This window comes from Hyla sarda, unplaced genomic scaffold (assembly GCF_029499605.1).
Source record: "Hyla sarda isolate aHylSar1 unplaced genomic scaffold, aHylSar1.hap1 scaffold_36, whole genome shotgun sequence".
Taxonomy (NCBI): Eukaryota; Metazoa; Chordata; class Amphibia; order Anura; family Hylidae; genus Hyla; species Hyla sarda.
The window spans coordinates 345,494-365,766 of record NW_026610372.1 but is presented as its reverse complement, the minus strand read 5'-3'; the positions used below and the strand labels follow the sequence as shown (position 1 = coordinate 365,766).

The 20,273-nt window shown below is 43.5% G+C and overlaps 1 protein-coding gene across 1 annotated transcript in view; it reads left to right on the top strand.

Moving 5' to 3' along the window:
* Positions 1-20,273, top strand: part of LOC130331910 (transcription factor Sox-6-like) — a gene marked incomplete in the record, with an annotated part of 403,713 nt that overhangs the window by 50,972 nt on the left and 332,468 nt on the right.

The following is a 20,273-nucleotide window of genomic DNA, read 5'->3' as shown; positions in this document are numbered from 1 at the left end:
CTGTCCGCGCCTAAGAACTTCAAAACTCCAAGACGCTCGACAGAGATTTTATTTAATTTTCAATGTCTTTTTTTTTTTTCCTTCCAAGACCCAATTATCAGCTGAGGTGTAAAGGCGTGGGGCGTGCGAGGGACGAGCGCAGAATGTTAAGGTGGCGGCAGTGTCGGTGGGGCCTCCGGATGGCAGGGGCCCCATTAGCACGCGCTGTCATTCAGATACACGGTGTCTGCCTGATTTCCATAAAATGAGCTGAAGATGGCGGTGCACGGTCCCCGGGCTGCAGTCATCGCCATAAACATATGCTCTGCGTCCTGCTGTTTCCATCTTATTTATGACTTTAATTTGTTGTGTGGGCTGCGCAAGAAATTAAATTTAATACAATCCTCGCGGGGCCCCCGTCATATAATAACATGGTAATTTCTCTGTATCCTTTTGAAAAATGAGGAAATTAATTCTTACTGACATGTTCTAATTATTCCGGAGCGATCGGCAAATCCGCTTCTTCCCGGCCCCTGAAGTTTGAGTCAAATGGTTGCTTTGCAGAGCCCATGCGCTAGTGCTGACCGTCTAGAACAGGGCGCCGTTTATCCTCACCGCAAGAGGGATCCCAGCAAACTTTAAGATTCTCTATAATCGCTAAAAACTTATTGTGCACCCCTAAAGTTACCAAATATAGTAAAATAAAATACAGACAAAAAAACTAAACAAATATGAAGGAAAATAAGAAATGTATAAAATACTGTCAGATGCGCCAAATGTACAGTGATTGAGCAGAGCGGAATGTGTTAAATTCCAGAACAGACAGAACAGCTGGGAAGTGAACATAGGGTCACTATTGGCCAAATTATATACTTGATGTGGGGACAACTCCAGGACAACACCCCCTGAGGAAGTCGCTCTGCGTCGGAATGCGTGGGGCTCTGGCCCCGTCTCTGTGTATTGGATGTCAATCTCTGTCTCTTGCCTAAGCATCATTTAGTACGATTTCCATTTGTGTATTATCTATTTATTATTGTGGGGAAGGATAGGTGGTTATGACCTACTGTTATCTTACATTCTGTGTGCTAACCACAGACGGGGTCACTTACCTGTGGGAGGGAGTTCATGGCCCTTCCCCAGGGTGGTGCTATGCTCTGTTTGAGCTGTTATAATTGTTTTTAAATGTCACTTAATATATGGTATTTGGATATATGTTCTAATAAAATCTTTGTATTTATGACTACATTTTTGGTGGGGTGCGCCCTCTTCCAGTGATTACTTTGGTCTAGTGGTTGTTGTGCATGTTTTTTCACCGGAGCAGCACCCCCTAGTTCTGTATACATTTAAATGTACACACAAGTTGAGCCCCCCCTTACTTAATTATTGGCACCAAATCTACACAAGGAATCAACTCTCTCCCCCCCCCCCCCCTCCCCATTGTACGGGACTAATACAATAGATTGAAAGTTAAAAAATGTTCACGTTTTGTTATGTTGCTCCTTGTGCTAATATAAATACCCATAACCAGAATGTGAAAATAGAATACTAGAAATTTTTGAAAATGCATTAAAAGTGAAAAACTAAAATTTCACATGGACAAAATATTCAGACCCTTTACTATTATACGTGACATTTATTTCCCATTTCTCCTGATCAACTCTGAGATGTTTCTCCACCTTTTTTGGAGTCACCTGGGGTAAATGCAGCTGATTGGACAAGTCACAGCTGACAATGTATATTAGAGGGAAGATCAAGCCATGAGGCGCAAAGAACTGCCTGTAGAGCTCAGAGACAGGATTGTGTAGAGGCACAGATCTGGGGAAGAAGACAAAATAATTTCTGCTACCCGGAAAGTTCACAAGAGCTCAGTGTCCACCTATAATTCTTTCATGGAAGAAGGAATAATTAGGACTCTTCCTTGAGTTGTTGCCCCGCCAAACTAAGTAATCGGGGAGAAGGGTCTTTGTAGGAGAGGAGACCGATAACCCAATGGTCACTGAGCGCTAAAGATCTTGTGTGCAGATGGAAAAAACTTACAGAAGGTCCAGAACCATCACTGCCACCTCCACAATCTGGGCTTTATGCAGAAAGAAGCCAGGCACTGCTCATCACCTGCCCAATACCATCTATACAGTGATCATGGTGGGGGCAGCATCATGACTGGAGGAAACCAGGTACTGCCCATCACCTTCCCAATACCATCCCTACAGTGATCATGGTGGGGGCAGAATCATGTCTGGAGGAAACCAGGTACTGCCCATCACCTGCCCAATACCATCTCTACAGTGATCATGTTGGGGGCAGCATCATGTTGAGGAAACCAGGCACTGCCCATCACCTGCCCAATACCATCCCTACAGTGATCATGGTGGGGGCAGCATCATGTCTGGAGGAGACCAGGTACTGCCCGTCACCCGCCCAATACCATCCCTACAGTGATCAAGGTGGGGGCAGCATCATGTCTGGAGGAAACCAGGTACTGCCCATCACCTGCCCAATACCATCCCTACAGTGATAATGGTGGGGGCAGCATCATGTCTGGGGGTAACCAGGTACTGCCCATCACCCGCCCAATACCATCCCTACAGTGATAATGGTGGGGGCAGCATCATGTCTGGAGGAAACCAGGTACTGCCCATCACCTGCCCAATACCATCCCTACAGTGATCATGGTGGGGGCAGCATCATGCCTGGGGGAAACCAGGCACTGCCCATCACCTGCCCAATACCATCCCTACAGTGATCATGGTGGGGGCAGCATCATGTCTGGAGGAAACCAGGTACTGCCCATCACCTGCCCAATACCATCCCTACAGTGATAATGGTGGGGGCAGCATCATGTCTGGAGGAAACCAGGTACTGCCCATCACCTGCCCAATACCATCCCTACAGTGATCATGGTGGGGGCAGCATCATGTCTGGAGGAAACCAGGTACTGCCCATCACCTGCCCAATACCATCCCTACAGTGATAATGGTGGGGGCAGCATCATGTCTGGAGGAAACCAGGTACTGCCCATCACCTGCCCAATACCATCCCTACAGTGATCATGGTGGGGGCAGCATCATGTCTGGAGGAAACCAGGTACTGCCCATCACCCGCCCAATACCATCCCTACAGTGATCATGGTGGGGGCAGAATCATGTTTGGGGGAAACCAGGCATTGCCCATCACCTGCCCAATACCATCCCTACAGTGATCATGGTGGGGGCAGCATCATGTCTGGAGTAAACCAGGTACTGCCCATCACCTGTCCAATACCATCCCTACAGTGATAATGGTGGGGGCAGCATCATGTCTGGAGGAAACCAGGTACTGCCCATCACCTGCCCATCACCTGCCCAATACCATCCCTACAGTGATCATGGTGGGGGCAGAATCATGTTTGGGGGAAACCAGGCATTGCCCATCACCTGCCCAATACCATCCCTACAGTGATCATGGTGGGGGCAGCATCATGTCTGGAGGAAACCAGGTACTGCCCATCACCTGTCCAATACCATCCCTACAGTGATCATGGTGGGGGCAGCATCATGTCTGGAGGAAACCAGGTACTGCCCATCACCTGTCCAATACCATCCCTACAGTGATAATGGTGGGGGCAGCATCATGTCTGGGGGTAACCAGGCACTGCCCATCACCTGTCCAATACCATCCCTACAGTGATAATGGTGGGGGCAGCATCATGTCTGGGGGTAACCAGGCACTGCCCATCACCTGTCCAATACCATCTCTACAGTGATCATGGTGGGGCAACATTTTTTTTTCTGAGAAAACTAGGCACAGTTAGACTGGTCATGGTCTGAAGGATAAGACATGTTGTAACAGCAGAATAGTGAGTGCAGCTCTGGAGGATTATATTCTTCCTTTTCCTTTGTACGGTAGATTTCACACTCCCGATCTTGGCTCCTCTGTTGCGGTGCACTGACGGCTTCTATAGCAGGGAGGTGAGGGGTGCCGGCACCACCAGTGATAATGAGCGCTAATAAACTTATTACAATTACAGATAATATTGTGGATGTTTCTCCAGCTCAGACACCTTCTATTCCCTAGAGTTCAACATTTTGCTTTTTAATTGATTCTTAGATTCTGACGGATCTTGACGTAACATGAAGCATCTCATGCTGGTACTGGCTCCAAAACTTTGTAATATCAAAAGTATGTAATAATAATAATAATAAATTTGTATTTATTCAATAAGTGTCACGCACACATTCCCAACAGGTGACGTTGTCGTGAATACAAAGGACATCACATAAAAATATTAGATATAACAATAATAAATTAAAATTTAACATAACAAAAGTAATAATATAATAAGAGCTTGTGAAGATTGAAGAAAATATTAACCTCTTAAAGGAGATATCCAGTGGTGAAAAACGTATCCTCTATACTAAGGATAGGGGATAAGTTTCAGATCGCGGTGCCCCCGACGATCCCCTGTACTGGGCCCCGACAGCCCGTGGGAAGGGGGCGTGTTGACCACTGTACGAAGCTGCGGCTGACACGTCCCCTCAATACAACTCTATGGCAGAGCCGAGCGCTGCCTTCAGCAATCTCAGACACTGCCATAGAGTTGTATTGAGGGGGCGTCGGCCGCGGCTTCGTGCAGTGGTCAACATGCTCTATCTGGCCAGCGAGCCGGAGCACTGTACAGGAGATCGTGGGGGGCCCCCAGCAGTCGGACACCCCGAGATCTGAAACTTATCCCCTATCCTAAGGTTTTTAAGTTTTTCACCACTGGACTACACCTTTTTAATTAGTCAGGGTTTTTCTGTTTTTGCACTTTAGTTTTTTCCTCCTTACCTTTAAAAAAAAAAAAAAAAAATCATAATTCTTTCAATTTTGCACCTAAAAATCCATATGATGCTTATTTTTGGCGCCACCAATTCTACTTTGTAATGACATCAGTCATTTTACCCAAAAATCTCCGGCAAAGCGGAGAAAAAAATTATTGTGTGACAAAATTGAAGAAAAGAGAAAAGAGCAGTGTAATCCTGGTTCCACGAAGAAGCGGTGCTTGGTAGCGCTCGTTTCCAGCGAGAGATGAAAGATTATAGTCTACGAATTCGGGTATGGCATAAAGAAAAAAGTCTTTATTCGCACATGTAGTAACACAAGGGATAACGCGTTTCGAGGGGCGGAAAAATTGAAGAAAAAACATTTTGTAAGGTTTGGGGGCTTCCGTTTCTACACAGTATATTTTTTGGTAAAAATGACACCTTCTCTTTATTCTGTAGGTCCATACAATTAAAATGATACCCTACATATATAGGTATTTTGTCGTACTAATGGAAAAAATCATAACTACATGCAGGAAAATGTTTATGTTTAAAATTATCTTCTGACCCCTATAACTTTTTTTATTTTTCAGTGTATGGGGCGGTATGAGGGCTAATTTTTTGTGCCTTGATCTGAAGTTTTTATCGGTACCATTTTTGTATTGATCGAACTTTTTGATTTGATTTTTTTTATGATATAAACAGTGACCAAAAATACGCTATTTTGGACTTTGGAATTTATTTGCGCGTACGCCATTGACTGTGCAGTTTAGTTAATGATATATTTTTATAACTCAGACATTTCCGCACGCGGCGATACCACATGTGTTTTTATTTTTATTTACAGTTTTTTTTTTTATTGGAAAAGGGGGGTGATTCAAACTTTTATTAGGGAAGGGGTTAAAGGATCTTTAGTAGAAGCACCAAAGATAAAGACAGGCGTCCTGCTCTATCCGCATAAGACTTGGTATTCCAGCTCCCATTTCGGGCTGCTACACCGGCAGGTACTTCAAGACGCTGTGGGGCGCTCAGTCGACTGCCGGCGGTTTCACGCATAGGAATGCGCTTCATCCGGCCTGAAGCGCATTCCTATGCATGAAACCGCCGGCGATCACCTCTGAGCACCCCACAGCGTCTTGAAGTCCCTGCCGGAGTAGCAGCCCGAGATGGGAGCTGGAATACCAAGTCTTATGCGGAGGGAGCAGGACGCCTGTCTTTATCTTTGGTGCTTCTTCTATTGATTGCTGTTTGCATTGTCCTAGCACCGCCGCTACTGGACACGGCTGGTTTCCCTACCTGGAGCGATCATATCCATCTCGAGGAGCTGTTGGCTAAAGGTATCTGTGCCACTTTCTTGTTCTTTGGTTGTTATTTCGTTAAATGATCTTTATTAACTTTTTTTTGTTTGTTTTTTTCCCACTATTTTTTTCTTTCTTGCAATGTTATAGTACCCATAGGGGGCTATAACACTGCACACAGTGATCTTACATTGATCTTTGTTATCCCATAGGAGGCAAATAACCAACAGATCAGAACAAGGGGATAATAATGGAGACTTTATCCTGATATGAACTGGGAGACTGAGACCTGTGAATCTCATAAAGGAAACATCTGACTATAAAGACAATTATCTGTCCCAAATGGTGCAGGGCCTGACCAGAGGGGGCGCCCTACTAGACTTATTATTAACCAACAGACCTGACAGAGTAACTAATTTGCAGGTAGAAGGACACCTAGGAAATAGTGATCATATTATAATACATTATAACTTGTTCTTCAATAAGGGAATCTCTCGAGGGGCCACAAACAATGAACTTTAGGGAGGCAAAGTTTGATCAACTTAGAGAAGCCCTTAATATAAATTGTCCTCAAAAACAAGAATACTGACACTAAATGGGAGACTTTTAAAAATATCTTAATTTCTCACTGTAAGATGTGAATACCTTATGGGAATAAAAGGGTCAGAAATGAAAGAAAACCAATATGGATGAATAAAAATGTTAAGGGGCAATAAATGACAAAAATAAAGTATTTAAACTACTAATACAGGACGGTAGTGAAGAAGCATTAAAAAGCTATTGAGAAAGAATGTAAAATATGTAAAAAAAACTGATAAAAGCCGCAAACTAACCCCAAAATGTTCTTTAACTAAATAAATAGCAAAAAGGTTAAAAATGAAATAATAAAATAAGAAATTATAAACGTGGATTAGGAAAAAGCAAATATATTAAACAAATTCTTCTCCACTGTATTCACCGAGGAAAATGAAATGCCATGTGAAATACAGCGAGATAAGGTAAACTCCCCAGTACAGGTCACCAGTCTAACCCAGGAAGAAGTACAGGTCACCAGTCTAACCCAGGAAGAAGTACATGTCACCTGTCTAACCCAGGAAAAAGTACAGTGCTGCCTACAAAAAATCATAATAGACCAGGTCCAGAGGGCATTCACTCCCGTGTTCTAAAGGAATTAAGTAATGTAATAGACAGACCAGGACTGTTCCCCATAACAGGGACTGTTACCCAGGACTGGAGCATGGCAAATGTGGTGCCAATATTTAAAAAGGGGTCAAAAGGTGACCCCCAGGAATTATTTGAGGGTTATTGTTTGAGGGTTTTCTAAGAGATGCTATTTTGGAGTATCTTGATAAAAATAAATGTATGACCCCATATCAGCATGGCTTTATGAGGAATCGGTCCTGTCACCTGATCAGCTTTTATGAGGAGGTGAGCTCCAGACTGGACCAGGGGGAATCGCTGCATGTCGTATATCTGGATTTTTTCAAAGCATTTGATACAGTGCCACATAAAATGTTGGAGCATAAAATGAGGAGGCTGGGGCTGGGGGAGAATGTGTGTATGTGGGTAATAACTGGCTCAGTAATTGGAAACAGAGGATGGTACTTATAGGGATTGGGCGACTGTTACTAGTGGGGACCACAGGGGTCAGTCTTGGGTCCTGTCCTATTTAATATATTCATTAATGACCTTGTAGAGGGGTTGAATAGTAAAGTAGCAATCTTTGCAGATGATACTAAACTCTGTAAGGCGTTAAACACTATAGAGGACAGGGCACTGTGTATAGTAGATAACACAATAGAGGACAGTGTACTGTATATAGTAGATAACACAATAGAGAACCATGCACTGTGTATAGTAGATAGCACAATAGAGGACAGTGCACTGTATATAGTAGATAACAAAATAGAGGACGGTGCACTGTTACAAATTATTCTGGATAGGTTGGAGGTTTGGGGTGAGAAGTGGCGAAAGAGGTAACACCGATAAATGTAAGGTAATGGGAGAACACTTTGGACGACTGATGTGGAAAAGGACATTGGAGTCTGTTAACAGAAAATTTAGCTGTAGTGACCAGTGTCGGGCAGCTGCTGCCAAGGCAAATAAAATCATGGGGTGCATCAATAGGGCATAGATGCCCACGACAAGGAAATAATTCTACTGCTGTAAAAATCACTAGTCAGACCACACATGGAATACAGTGTACAGTACTGATCAGACCACACATGGAATACTGTGTACAGTACTGGTCAGACCACACATGGAATACAGTGTACAGTACTGATCAGACCACACATAGAATACTGTGTACAGTACTGGTCAGACCGCACATGGAATACAGTGTACATTACTGGTCAGACCACACATGGAATACAGTGTACAGTACTGGTCAGACCACACATGGAATACAGTGTACAGTACTGATCAGACCACACATAGAATACTGTGTACAGTACTGGTCAGACCGCACATGGAATACAGTGTACATTACTGGTCAGACCACACATGAAATACAGTGTACAGTACTGGTCAGACCACACATGGAATACAGTGTACAGTACTGGTCAGACCACACATGGAATACCGTGTACAGTACTGGTCAGATCACACATGGAATACTGTGTACAGTACTGGTCAGACCGCACATGGAATACAGTGTACATTACTGGTCAGACCACACATGGAATACAGTGTACAGTACTGGTCAGACCACACATGGAATACAGTGTACATTACTGGTCAGACCACACATAGAATACTGTGTACAGTACTGGTCAGACCACACATAGAATACCGTGTACAGTACTGGTCAGATCACACATAGAATACTGTGTACAGTACTGGTCAGACCACACATAGAATACTGTGTACAGTACTGGTCAGGCCACACAGAATACCGTGTACAGTACTGGTCAGGCCACACATAGAATACTGTGTACAGTACTGGTCAGACCACACATGGAATACTGTGTACAGTACTGGTCAGGCCACACATAGAATACTGTGTGCAGTACTGGTCAGACCCCACATAGAATACTGTGTACAGTACTGGTCAGGCCACACATAGAATACTGTGTACAGTACTGGTCAGACCACACATAGAATACTGTGTGCAGTACTGGTCAGGCCACACATAGAATACTGTGTACAGTACTGGTCAGGCCACACATAGAATACTGTGTACAGTACTGGTCAGGCCACACAGAATACCGTGTACAGTACTGGTCAGACCACACATGGAATACTGTGTACAGTACTGGTCAGACCACACACAGAATACTGTGTACAGTACTGGTCAGACCACACATAGAATACTGTGTACAGTACTGGTCAGGCCACACATAGAATACTGTGTACAGTACTGGTCAGACCACACATGGAATACTGTGTACAGTACTGGTCAGACCACACATAGAATACTGTGTACAGTACTGGTCAGACCACACATAGAATACTGTGTACAGTACTGATCAGACCACACATAGAATACTGTGTACAGTACTGGTCAGGCCACACAGAATACCGTGTACAGTACTGGTCAGACCACACATAGAATACCGTGTACAGTAAGAGTCAGACCACACATAGAATACTGTGTACAGTACTGGGCACCAGTGTAAAAGAAAGATATAGTGGAGCTGGACAGGGTTCAAAGACGGGCAACCAGAGTAATACGGGGAATGGGAGGACTACAGTACCCAGAAAGATTATCAGAATTAGGGTTATTTAGTTTAGAAAAAAGAAGGCTATGGGGCGACCTAATAACTATGTATAAATATATCTGGGGACCGTACAGAGATCTCTCCCATGATCTATTTATACCCAGGACTGTATATATAACAAGGGGGCATCCTCTACGTCTAGAGGAAAGAAGGTTTCTACACAGCACAGACGGGGGTTCTTTACTGTAAGCGCAGTGAGACTGTAATTCTCCTCCCATAGACATGAATGGAGGGGTGTGGCATGACATCACGACTATGGCCGCCCTAACTAAGGGTGTCCGCATGAAGAACATTGGGCATCCTAGCGGTTGGACTCCTACAATCAGACATGTTAACCCCTATCATAAGATGTCTACCGGGGGAGTACCCCTTTAACGTCAGTATCTCAGTATGTCAGCACCTATAAGGCACCCAGCTTTCCACAGACCCGGTAGCGAATGTACTTGTGACTTATATTCTTGTCTCCTGAGTCTTCACTGTAGTTTTGGCATTTTGTTCATGAATCTGGAAGCTCAGGATGAGCTTCAGGATTCTCAGAGTTTGGGGCACGGTAAATTTTTAACCCGAACACTGCTGGGTCTGTTCAGTGTACTTTTTGACAGCTTATCCGGATCCTCATCCGGGTGCCATCCAGGAAGAGGTTAATGGCATTTGCACATTATCCAGGAATTCCACGCACAATTCTCCATCAGTCTGTACTGGTGACAAGTAAATAATTTGATGTGACAAGGTGACTCCGCGATGTGTTATGCTGCGACTGTCAGATCCGCCCGCTGATAAAATATTAGCGGCTGATAATGTGATGTCATTAACATCTTGTGGGACGACAATTCACAACATCTGCGCCGTGTGTGCGACACCTTGTCTGAGCGCTGTCATCGTCGTCGGGATTGTAATAGTATCATCCGTATTGTTATATTGTATCAGGTGTGTCATGAGGAAGATTCTATTCTCATCATTATTATTACATTGTATCCTCTTTAGTATTATAATTGTTGTATTATGGTTCACATCACCAGTTCTCTATCTGTTGGGTGTAGATGTTTAAAGTGGACGCATAATGTACCTATTGACTTTTTATTGGGAAACATTCAGCAAAAGTACAGGCTATTAACCCTTTGCCTTGTTCCCGTCTGTATACGTTTATTTTAGTGGATGAAATAGTCTAACATACTGCGCCGTTCTGCCCTTCCATGTCTCTGATATGTCAAAAGGCAACGTGACGTCTTCTATTTCCTTACATTTATCATATCTGTTTTGATACTTTTGAATTCTGCTCAGGAACAGATTTTGAATTGCATTTTAAAATGTTATTTATAAGGAGATAACCTGACCGGAAAAATGACATATAGAAATATATGTGGCTTTACACTTATACTATTCATAAAAACATGTTTGACAGCTTCTTATCAGGGCTGTGGAGTCGGACGAAATTTTGGGTACCTGGAGTCTGAGTCGGCAAACAATGCAAATTTAACAACTAAATTTAGAATGGAATAAAAAAAAAAAGCAAGTTTAAATGTCCCAATTCACAAAAAGTTATAATGAATTACTTCTCTACTGTAAGAATGAGGACCAATGCATGCAGTGCCTCATGTAACCACAAAACGAACACGTTAAGTGACTGTGAAGAAGCTTTTCATGTGCTTTACTATTTGGCACGCAACGCACAATTAGGAGCGGCAATACTTATACTTTCCATAGTGTTGTGTTCTGCTGTTACAGGGAACCCATGGGTAACCGAGCCTCTCACCGATAAGGGATTAAGTAAATATGTTTTTTGCAGGACTAGAGACACTTGTATAAGTGAAGGGAATGGAGGGTCAATAGTTCAAGACTGAAGCTGTAAACCATTGTAAAAACTGCTGCCATTCAGCTAAGGCTATAAAAACTTGTAAACTCAATTGTTAGCTTAAAGGGGTACTCCGCCCCTAGACATCACGAGGGGCGGAGCCATGATGTAGCGATGCTCCGGCCCCTGTATCGCCCGCCATTACGCACAGAGCGAACTCGCTCTGTGCAGTAATGATATCGCGGTGCCGCATCGGCGATCCCGGGGGTCCCCAGCAGCGGGACCCCGGCGATCTGACATCTCATCCCCTATCCTTTGGATAGAGGATAAGATGTCTAGGGGCGGAGTACCCCTTTAAACATGACTATGGGATTCTACTAGGGAAATCATGTTTTATAATAAATGCCCCTTCCTGGATCCTCCCACTGCCCCATCTTCAGCAGCAGATCAGCACACAATCTGCTCAATACAGTAGACTGTTGGCTTCCCAGCCAGTAGTCCTGTGGTAATGACAGGTATGTTACCTTTCTTTCCTTCAAGGAATGTATAAAATACATTCACATATTAATACAGAGGAGTCGGAAGCACAGAAAACTCCGGAGTTGGAGTTGGAGTCGGAACATTTATCTACCGACTCCACAGTCCTGCTTCTTATTATTATTCAGTATTTTCTTCCTCATCCTTATTACATTGTATCACTTCTTTGTTAGAGTACCTTCACACTGCGTAATTCCTGCATAATTCCGTGAGTGGACTTAAGCAGTGAACATTAACATCAGCGTGAATACGTCTTCCGCGAGACCCGTTTACACTGAGGATTTTCAGTGGTGGACAAATTGTTCCGTGCAAAGAATCAACATATTAATTCTTTACGCGGAAGTCCGCGAGCACTGCATAGCAGTCAATGATGACTGAGCAGTGCCGCGCTGTCCTACCACTGAAGTAATTCGGTGTCGGCAACCAAATGGAATCTCCGCTCGTGGGGATTCTGCAAGGTGAACGCACCCTTATTCTTGTTATTACTTTGTATCACTTCTTTCTTTCTCTTTATTATCATTACATTGTATCACATCTTGATTTTTTTGCATCTTCCTTGTTATTATTACTTTGTATCACTTATTTTTGTCTCTTCCTCATCCTTGTTATTATTACATTGTATCACTTCTTTCCTCCTATTATTCTTGGTCTTATTTGTTTGTATCACTTCTTCCCTTCTCTGTTATTCTTATTATTACATTGTATCACTTCTTTCCTCCTCTAGTATTCTTGGTGTTTGCTTGTATCACTTCTTCCCTTCTCTGTTATTCTTATTATTACATTGTATCACTTCTTCCCTTCTCTGTTATTATTACATTGTATCACTTCTTCCCTTCTCTGTTATTCTTATTATTACATTGTATCACTTCTTTCCTCCTCTATTATTCTGGTTATTATTACATTGTATCACTTCTTTTTGTCTCTTCCTTATACTTGTTATCATTACTTTGTATCACTTTTCTTTCTCTCTATTCTTGTTATTATTAGCTTGTATCACTTTTCCTTCTCTATTATTCTTGGTATTATTAGTTTTGTATCACTTTCTCTTTCTCATTGTCATTCTTTCTCTTTCTCATTGTCATCACCATAAATATTATTGTCTTATTATGTTGTAGGTCCTTCGGTCCTGGTTGGTTGCAGGATCTGTTCATTTGGGGTGCACCCTCTTTTGGGGGGGGGGGAGGGGGGTGACCTCCCTATCTTATACATATGATCTTTGATATTTGGAACATTCTCGTCCTCTCCCGGTGTCTTCTTCACCTGTCGGTGGTTGTATTCGGTTTGCGACTCTGCCGGTCTGTTTGATGATGATGCGGAGCATCTGCCACTACCGCTGGGTGTGGGCCTTGTGCCGGTCAAACACCGGATAGACTGTTCGTGCCCATGAAGCTCAGGTCACCAACAGCTCGTATCTTCTTTTTTAAGTGAATCCAGTTGCATGTTGAATGAGGCAGATCTGGGCCCCGGGGCCCCAGTTTGGTTTTGATGTCCTCTGATGGGAGCACCATGATCTGCAGCTCCATGCTCCAGCATACATAGTCTTTTGGCCAATTCTGCCATATGCCCATCTGTCTGTATGGCATGAAGCCTAAACATCAGCTGCCTGGCCAAGTGCCCATCCGGTATGAAGCAGAGCCGTGCAGGCGGGGGTGCACAGCACCTCACAATAAAGCCAGGTCCCCACGTAGCAGGCGAGAGGCTAATCTGCTGTCACACAAACTCCAAGACAGATCTGCGGATGAGATGAAACGAGTGATCTGTCCGGTTTACTGCAGTGTGTTATCCTGCCACTGGTCACGGGGGCTCACACTTTAATGTCATACTCCAAAAACCTGACTGGGTGTATTCCAGTTCTCTCCGCAGATCCTCAGTCTCTAGTTATAAGCCCTGGGTTATTGCATTCACTGACAGCAAGCGGAAGTCTTTAAAATGATGAATCGGAAAGATACTCTAGTAGAAGATTTCAGAACTTTTTGTTCTATGAAGTTTCATCTTCATGTAGAGAACTGGGTGGGGGGGGGATTATAAGATTGACTCACAACGCATTCCTTAACTTGACGGTGTCTTGGGGTTACCCTACACTATGCAAGTCCCAGAGGTTACCCTGACGCTATTATATGTGACCTCAGTCCTAGAGGTTATCCTGACACTATAATATGTGACCCCAGTCCTAGAAGTTACTAGGTGACCCCAGTCCTAGAGGTTACCCTGACACTATCATACATGACCCCAGTCCTAGAGGTTACCCTGACACTATCATACATGACCCCAGTCCTAGAGGTTACCCTGACACTATAATACGTGACCCCCATTCCTAGAGGTTACCCTGGCACTATCGTACGTGACCCCAGTCCTAGAGGTTACCCTGACACTATCATACGTGACCCCAGTCCTAGAGGTTACCCTGACACTATAATATGTGACCCCATTCCTAGAGGTTACCCTGACCCTATCGTACGTGACCCCAGTCCTAGAGGTTACCCTCACACTGTCATACGTGACCCCAGTCCTAGAGGTTACCCTGACACTATAATATGTGACCCCATTCCTAGAGGTTACCCTGACACTATCGTACGTGACCCCAGTCCTAGAGGTCACCCTGACACTATAATACGTGACCCCAGTCCTAGAGGTTACCCTGACACTATCGTACGTGACCCCAGTCCTAGCGGTCACCCTGACACTATAATACGTGACCCCAGTCCTAGAGGTTACCCTGACATTATAATGCATGACCCCCATTCCTAGAGGTTACCCTCACACTATCATACGTGACCCCAGTCCTACAGGTTACCCTGACACTATCATACGTGACCCCAGTCCTAGAGGTTACCCTGACACTATAATATGTGACCCCATTCCTAGAGGTTACCCTGACACTATCGTACGTGACCCCAGTCCTAGAGGTCACCCTGACACTATCGTACGTGACCCCCATTCCTAGAGGTTACCCTGGCACTATAATATGTGATCCTTAGTCCTAGAGGTTACCCTGACACTATCATATGTGACCCCAGTCCTAGAGGTTACCCTGACACTATCATACGTGACCCCAGTCCTAGAGGTTACCCTGACACTATAATACGTGACCCCAGTCCTAGAGATTACCCTGACACTATAATACGTGACCCCAGTCCTAGAGGTTACCCTGACACTAATACGTGACCCCAGTCCTAGAGGTTACCCTGACACTATAATACGTGACCCCAGTCCTAGAGGTTACCCTGACACTATCATACATGACCTCAGTCCTAAAGGTTACCCTGACACTATAATATGTGACCCCAGTCCTAGAGGTTACCCTGACACTAATAAGTGACCCCAGTCCTAGAGGTTACCCTGACACTATCATACATGACCCCAGTCCTAGAGGTTACCCTGACACTATCATACATGACCCCAGTCCTAGAGGTTACCCTGACACTATAATATGTGACCCCAGTCCTAGAGGTTACCCTGACACTATCATACGTGACCCCAGTCCTAGAGATTACCCTGACACTATAATACGTGACCCCAGTCCTAGAGGTTACCCTGACACTAATACGTGACCCCAGTCCTAGAGGTTACCCTGACACTATAATATGTGACCCCAGTCCTAGAGGTTACCCTGACACTATCATACATGACCTCAGTCCTAAAGGTTACCCTGACACTATCGTACGTGACCCCAGTCCTAGAGGTTACCCTGACACTATAATGCGTGACCCCCATTCCTAGAGGTTACCCTGACACTATCATACATGACCCCAGTCCTAGAGGTTACCCTGACACTATCATACGTGACCCCAGTCCTAGAGGTTACCCTGACACTATCATATGTGACCCCAGTCCTAGAGGTTACCCTGACACTATCATATGTGACCCCAGTCCTAGAGGTTACCCTGACACTATAATATGTGACCCCAGTCCTAGAGGTTACCCTGACACTAATAAGTGACCCCAGTCCTAGAGGTTACCCTGACACTAATAAGTGACCCCAGTCCTAGAGGTTACCCTGACACTATCATACATGACCCCAGTCCTAGAGGTTACCCTGACACTATAATGCGTGACCCCCATTCCTAGAGGTTACCCTGACACTATCATACGTGACCCCAGTCCTAGAGGTTACCCTGACACTATCATACATGACCCCAGTCCTAGAGGTTACCCTGATACTATAATACGTGACCCCAGTCCTAGAGGTTACCCTGACACTATAATATGTGACCCCCGGTCCTAGCTGTGCAATGCGGGGTGTTTCTGTGTGAGTTGTGAGGATTTGGATGTGGCCCCAGACTGGCCCCTGCTGTGTGTCTATATATGATGACACTCGGGCCCCATCCTCTCCTCCGTCCTAATCATCTGGTTTGCTATGACATAAGCTCCATGAAACAACAAGAGCGGGTCCCGCGGGGCGGCTTTGGCTGGTTCTGGCGCAGATCCCGGGATTTGGTGACTCTCTCCCCCCTCACCGGCTGATTACGTGTTACAGACACTGAGCTGATGACGGATCCGCAGCGCCGAAGTCTATGACTACGAAAAACTACAGCCAGGAAAACAGTGGCACCCCGAAATCATCCCAAAATGTCACATGTCTGCAGAGGGGTCACATATATAATATACACAAGAGAGGTCACATATATGACCTGTATCTACAGAACAATAATATATAGTATAGTGGGGTCACATATATGACCTGTATCTACAGAACAATAATATATAGTATAGTGGGGTCACATATATGACCTGTATCTACAGAACAATAATATATAGTATAGTGGGGTCACATATATGACCTGTATCTACAGGACAATAATATATAGTATAATGGGGTCACATATATGACCTGTATCTACAGGACAATAATATATAGTATAGTGGGGTCACATATATGACCTGTATCTACAGAACAATAATATATAGTATAGTGGGGTCACATATATGACCTGTATCTACAGGACAACTACATATAGTATAGTGGGGTCACATATATGACCTGTATCTACAGAACAATAATATATAGTATAGTGGGGTCACATATATGACCTGTATCTACAGGACAATAATATATAGTATAATGGGGTCACATATATGACCTGTATCTACAGAACAATAATTAATAGTATAATGGGGTCACATATATGACCTGTATCTACAGAACAATAATATATAGTATAGTGGGGTCACATATATGACCTGTATCTACAGAACAATAATATATAGTATAGTGAGGTCACATATATGACCTGTATCTACAGAACAATAATATATAGTATAATGGGGTCACATATATGACCTGTATCTACAGAACAATAATATATAGTATAGTGAGGTCACATATATGACCTGTATCTACAGAGCAATAATATATAGTATAGTGGGGTCACATATATGACCTGTATCTACAGGACAACTACATATATAGTATAGTGGGGTCACATATATGACCTGTATCTACAGGACAATAATATATAGTATAGTGGGGTCACATATATGACCTGTATCTACAGAACAATAATATATAGTATAGTGGGGTCACATATATGACCTGTATCTACAGGACAATAATATATAGTATAATGGGGTCACATATATGACCTGTATCTACAGGACAATAATATATAGTATAGTGGGGTCACATATATGACCTGTATCTACAGAACAATAATATATAGTATAATGGGGTCACATATATGAGCTGTATCTACAGAACAATAATATATAGTATAGTGGGGTCACATATATGACCTGTATCTAGAGAACAATAATATATAGTATAGTGGGGTCACATATATGACCTGTATCTACAGAGCAATAATATATAGTATAATGGGGTCACATATATGACCTGTATCTACAGAACAATAATATATAGTATAGTGGGGTCACATATATGACCTGTATCTACAGAACAATAATATATAGTATAGTGGGGTCACATATATGACCTGTATCTACAGAACAATAATATATAGTATAGTGGGGTCACATATATGACCTGTATCTACAGGACAATAATATATAGTATAATGGGGTCACATATATGACCTGTATCTACAGAACAATAATATATAGTATAGTGGGGTCACATATATGACCTGTATCTACAGGACAACTATATATAGTATAGTGGGGTCACATATATGACCTGTATCTACAGAACAATAATATATAGTATAGTGGGGTCACATATATGACCTGTATCTACAGAACAATAATATATAGTATAGTGGGGTCACATATATGACCTGTATCTACAGAACAATAATATATAGTATAGTGGGGTCACATATATGAGCTGTATCTACAGGACAACTACATATAGTATAGTGGGGTCACATATATGACCTGTATCTACAGAACAATAATATATAGTATAGTGGAGTCACATATATGACCTGTATCTACAGGACAATAATATATAGTATAATGGGGTCACATATATGACCTGTATCTACAGAACAATAATATATAGTATAGTGGGGTCACATATATGACCTGTATCTACAGAACAATAATATATAGTATAGTGGAGTCACATATATGACCTGTATCTACAGGACAATAATATATAGTATAATGGGGTCACATATATGACCTGTATCTACAGAACAATAATATATAGTATAGTGGGGTCACATATATGACCTGTATCTACAGAACAATAATATATAGTATAGTGGGGTCACATATATGACCTGTATCTACAGAACAATAATATATAGTATAGTGGGGTCACATATATGACCTGTATCTACAGAACAATAATATATAGTATAGTGGGGTCACATATATGACCTGTATCTACAGAACAATAATATATAGTATAGTGGGGTCACATATATGACCTGTATCTACAGAACAATAATATATAGTATAGTGGGGTCACATATATGACCTGTATCTACAGAACAATAATATTTAGTATAGTGGGGTCACATATATGACCTGTATCTACAGAACAATAATATATAGTATAGTGGGGTCACATATATGACCTGTATCTACAGAACAATAATATATAGTATAGTGGGGTCACATATATGACCTGTATCTACAGGACAACTACATATAGTATAGTGGGGTCACATATATGACCTGTATCTACAGAACAATAATATATAGTATAGTGGGGTCACATATATGACCTGTATCTACAGGACAACTACATATAGTATAGTGGGGTCACATATATGACCTGTATCTACAGGACAACTACATATAGTATAGTGAGGTCACATATATGAGCTGTATTTATAGGACATCTGGTCACCCGCCACCTTTGTCGCACCTTCTCGCCAGTGACAAGGTGACCGTCAGTGCACTTCTCCCTTAGATGCCGATAATGTCGTATTTTATTATCAGGACTTTTCATTAAATTACTGACACAATCATTTTCAGCTCAACCTTGTTTGAAACCCACAAATGGCGACACGGCGACTTCCAGAGTGAGTGGGGGGCCGAGTAGCTCTTCAATTTGGCGGATCTCCACTGATCGATGCTCGGGGCTGATATAATGGAGATGAGTCACGTCACTTTTTATGTTTTCCCTCAGTAAGTAGCGCGGCCATTTCATTTTCGCCTTTTTTGTGCTGGTCAGCAGATCGCACTTGGATCCTCGCCACGGAAACTCCACAGAAGTCTCGTCGTGTGCGGATCATAAAAACATGTCTGTCCATTAATTGTCTTCTGCAGCGTCGCGCCATTCAGCTTTTCCCTGTGGTCAGCAGAGAGTTGTGTCTACGTGACAGCGGGGGAAGGGCTGTACTGAGCGGATGGCTGAGGTCACCGGGGACTGATATCCCACCACGGGTCACCGGGGACTGATATCCCACCACGGGTCACCGGGGACTGATATCCCACCAAGGGTCACCGGGACTGATATCCCACCACGGGTCACCGGGGACTGATATCCCACCACGGGTCACCGGGGACTGATATCCCACCACGGGTCACCGGGGACTGATATCCCACCACGGGTCACCGGGGACTGATATCCCACCACGGGTCACCGGGGACTGATATCCCACCACGGGTCACCGGGGACTGATATCCCACCACGGGTCACCGGGGACTGATATCCCACCACGGGTCACCGGGGACTGATATCCCACCACGGGTCACCGGGGACTGTTATCCCACCACGGGTTCGTTTTCCTTACCTAGTCCTGCTCACACA